Genomic DNA, 4600 nt, shown 5'->3' with positions numbered 1-4600 from the left:
CATTAGATCTGAGACTCCTGAGTAGCTAGCTTTTCAAGCATGAGCCACCAGTGCTTGACTACCTGGTATTCGTATTAAGTCAATCTTGTGCAGAGAAACAGCCTTGTGCCTTTGCTAAGTCACCATTAACATACCAGTTCAAAGAGGCCTAGATTTCTTGCTTTGTTGTAGTTGATTAGCTTCCACTCACTCTCACCTGTGACTTCTGTTCTATGTTCTTTCTCATCATGGTGTCCTCCATGTCCGGCAATGATATGTAGTTTTTAACTGACTTACTGTTTCAACAACTGGTTGTATATGACTTAAATAATTTTCCCAAACTGCATATCTAGTTTTTAAAAACTGTCAGGTCCCACCCCTCCCCCATTTTAATGATGGAAACAAAAAACATGTAAAACAGAAACTTCTGAAATAACCACTTGTTCTTGCCAGGCATGTATCTCTCCTCAAACTTGACGTTGGCCTCCCATCAGGCCTTGCCTTTAAGAGCTGGATCTCTGAAGACATCCTTGTTGACCACAGTTTTGTCCACGGTGATATCCACAGAGTACCTTGTGAGCATAAGGTGATTATAGTTATAAACTTTCACAAAAGACTTGATATTTGACCTCATGGCAATCTTTTTGCCCATGTTAGCTGTCACTTTTCAGGGATAGCGATCAATTCCTGCCACCAAAGCATGGCTGTAGGGGAGATCTGAAGTGCCATCATCAATGTTCATGATGACACTTTTATGTTGAGAGTAGCATCCAGCCAACCACTTTCCCAGGTTTCATGAACTTGTACATTTTGAGAGCACCCAGCAGCCATACAACAAAAAGGAAAACCTTAAGAACTGTCTTATAAAGAATTTTTGGGACAATAGTTGGTAAATATGGTGTTGTGGCTGTGGAATAGTAACTTCACGAGATTCTGAAATCTTCCCAATTTCAAGCCAATGTGGTTTTCATTTTAACAATATTATTTTTAAAAATCTTGATGCATCGTACTCATCAATTCAAATGTTGAATTGAAACCTCTATACAACTCCTTAAAGAAAAATAAATAAATAAATAAAATTAATTAATCTGAGTTCATTAAAAAAACTTCTTGGACTACAGAATACTTGACTAACTTTCTCATTTCTAAAAAAAAATCACTTATTTTCAGAGGTAATACAGTCCTTCCTTGATCAAGAATGAAAAAAAATGACTATTTCTTGATGCTCAGGAAGTCATTGATGACAAAGTTTCCTCAGGAGAAAATAATTTCTTCTCAATGATTAAATTTCAGAGTCCCCATGGTTTCATTAGAACTTTTTGAAGTACATGAAAATGTTGATAAGAGATGATCCTCTCAGAATTACCTAGAAAGGATTATTGGATTGTGAACTTGCCTATCTTCATTGGGCTCCTTTCCACTCTAATGTGTTGCAATAAAGACCAAAGAAGCCCATAACTACATCTATATTCTTCTTTTACTCTAAAATAATGAGCCATTTTCTATTCTGCAAGTGTAAGCTTTTTTAATGTTGAAATTTCAGAACAGTGAACACAACAATACAATGGCTCACCAGAACTGCAGCTGAGCATGGCTCACATCTGTCATCTGGATTCAGGGAGGCCAGGCTATGAAGCCCCATGCTTTAAAAAAAAGATCCAATAAAATATTTACAGTTTAAGAAACTTGGTTCTGGTGAATGAGTTTCCCCCTTTAGTTAACTGAAGAAGAAAAACATTCCTAACAACTGTGCATACATGCCATTTCTTTAGATCCCAATTTAAAAGTACTTTAGTATATTACTAGTGAGGATATCAGTCCTTTCCAGGAGCATTTACTGTTGTGTTGTTTACTTTTTTGCACATTGCCATATGCAATTAAAATTCTGAGTTTTGCTGCTAAAATTTTAATATATTTTAAATGATAATACATTATACAAAAGATCTTTATTTTGTGCAATCCAATCCTCAAAACAATTTTCTGATTACTCTCTACTGAAATGAAAGAATTATTATCAGGAAAAAATCAGTCACATGATGTAATCACAATCACTGTAAGGTTAACAATTATTTCCACGATTAAAGAAATGTTACCCACTTTCAAAGGCATTCTATCCTCAAAATTTGCCCTTGATTTTCTATGTTAAATTAAATTAGAAGGTTACTCAAGTCTATGTTGGAATTATAAATTTGTCATGTTATTGGTGATTAGCTATAGTATGTCATAATATATCTACATTTTCATGCCTCACGTATATAATGTACCTATGATATACTACTACACAAATATATAAAAAGTTGATTACGGTCAAGGAGAGTAGCTCAATGGAAGACACTTGCCTAGGATAAGGTCTTTGGCTTGATTCCCAGTACTGTCCAAATAAGAAAAGGAAGTACACAGAGCATGAGGGCTTGGCCACAAACCCTACATATTTCATATATCTGAGTTTGGGAGCTGAATCTTCACACAATATTTGTTACCTCTTAGAAAGGAAACAGCTAAACTGTAAAAGGTTAAATAGTGTCTCTGGTGTCATTAGGGGGAATGACCTAAATGCCTGCTTTTCTATTGTTTTGTAGTGAGTGACTGCTGAAAACGATGCATTCTTTCCCTTGCAGAGAATCTGGTAAAGAAATTTCTGTCATTCACAGATGTTGTGAGGGACAATAAGCTTCACCATGAGTCATAAATTTTAGGGACATAGAGTGACAATGAAACAGATCAGGATTCAAGTCTTGTTCTATTATTTATTGTCTGCATGCCAGATGAATTACCTTTTATAGGCTTCAAATCCTCCTACCCATACACAAAATTTGAATTAAAAAATAGCCTAATTGAATTTCTGTCACTACTAAAGGAAATGACAATGGATCAGCTAGCTTTCAGTCTAGATCTGAGAACATAGCAAATACTCAATGAATAATAACTATTTTTATTGTTTTCTAGAACAGTTGCCAAATACTTAGATAGATTTTGCTTTATTTCTTGAGTGTTGAAAAGTGGTTCAGAAACTATACACATAGAATAATCTCCACCAATGAATGTCCACTTTCTTTGTTACTGTTCAAAGAGAGGAGCCTAGTTTTTATCCTCTGTTTCCTGAGAAGGGATTATATTTTTCCCTGCTGTTTGAAGTGAATTAAGATTGAGCTCTGAAAATGAATGTCATGATCATTTTTCTTCAGCCCTGAGCCAGATGCTCAATTCAGTGAGAACTGATTTAAGTATTACAAAGAAAGCGAATATGTCCTTATTTGAAAAATACCAGCAAATGGACAAAAATAACTCAGGTAGGAGCCTGATGATATAATGACAGTCATTTTCTTTCTGCTTTTAAAATTTGTTTCGATACTGCATTGCCGTCCTTCCTATTTGAGCAATAACACTATTGACTGCAATTATTCTCTGGGTGGAGGAGTTTACTGAAAAGGCAGCTGTGCAATGACCATTTTGTTGTGCACTGTGCATGCTTGAAAAGAGCTTTGTGATTTTTAAATATAACCATTTGTTGCAGAATTACCTTTTTATTCCTCCACCTTAAACTCAAAGCTAGACTGAAATATTAGTACTGAGAAACCTATCTGCAGCTATCCTTCCCTGAATAATACTAGTCCTAGGACTATAAACAAAATTATAGCAAGCCAGGTATTACTGTTCTGCATATACCATTGAGAGGTAATGCAGGTAGATAGGTAGATAGGCACTCTGTCTATAGGTAATCTGAAATATTTATCATGTTACCAGTTTTTATTTGTATCTGTAGCAATTGCTAATGACTTAGACATTGTTTTTAGTATTTGGTGTTTTGAAGTAAGTTACTTTCCATTGCTAAAAAATGGTTTGGACAATTTTTTTTATAGTGCTACCCTCTGCTTGTTTTGAAAGCTGTTTTTCAGTACTTATGTCACTTTGTAACTTCCAAGGGTTTGAATTCAGGCCCTCACAAAATGGATAAACCTAAAGCCTTCTTTCTTTACTTTTTCTTTCTCTTCTTCAGGATGCATAACTTGTATGAATATGCCTTCAAATTTACTGTTTCTTTTGTCAGTCATATTTAACTATTGAGCTCCTTTAAGGAATTACCCATTCTATTTGTTGTATTTTGGGGGTCTATAAATTTCTTTAATTTTTATGCCAACTCAGTTTTTATTTCTTCTTAAGTAATTTTAGACACTTTGCATCTTTGTAGGCTGTTTGTATGACTTGGGCTGTATGTTTAATTATTATTTGTTTTCTGTAGGAGTCTGCTTTCATATAATCAGATACTTTGTAGGAAGTTAACCTTAAATTCATGTGTAAATCAAAGGGACCAATATAAGAACACCCCATACAATCTTGCACAAACTTAGAATACATTTCCTCTTTAATTTATTATCTAGAAGTATACAAAGGGGTTTAAATTCAACCTGTCAGTTAGTGATTAGATTGCATCTTGGTTAATGACACCCATTTCCTTAGTCTCCCCCAAACTCTCCCAGTTCCAATTATCCCCTCAATTTTACTAGTTACATTTTCATATATATTTGATTTATTTGAATATTTATATATATTATATGTAATGTTATAACTGCATTCTCCCATACTTCCTCTCTGCATATGGCCACTCTTTTCTTTTAAACTC

At 34.4% G+C, this 4600-nt stretch overlaps 1 pseudogene; it reads right to left on the bottom strand.

Moving 5' to 3' along the window:
• Window positions 1–328: 328 nt before the first annotated feature.
• LOC105980397 lies at window positions 329–788 on the bottom strand (annotated as a pseudogene).
• Between the last annotated feature and the right edge of the window lie 3812 nt (window positions 789–4600).

The sequence above is a fragment of the Dipodomys ordii genome, unplaced genomic scaffold, assembly GCF_000151885.1.
Source record: "Dipodomys ordii isolate 6190 unplaced genomic scaffold, Dord_2.0 Scaffold9, whole genome shotgun sequence".
Classification (NCBI taxonomy): domain Eukaryota; kingdom Metazoa; phylum Chordata; class Mammalia; order Rodentia; family Heteromyidae; genus Dipodomys; species Dipodomys ordii.
The sequence above is the reverse complement of the archived record's forward strand: the minus strand, read 5'-3'. Positions and strand labels throughout refer to the sequence as shown.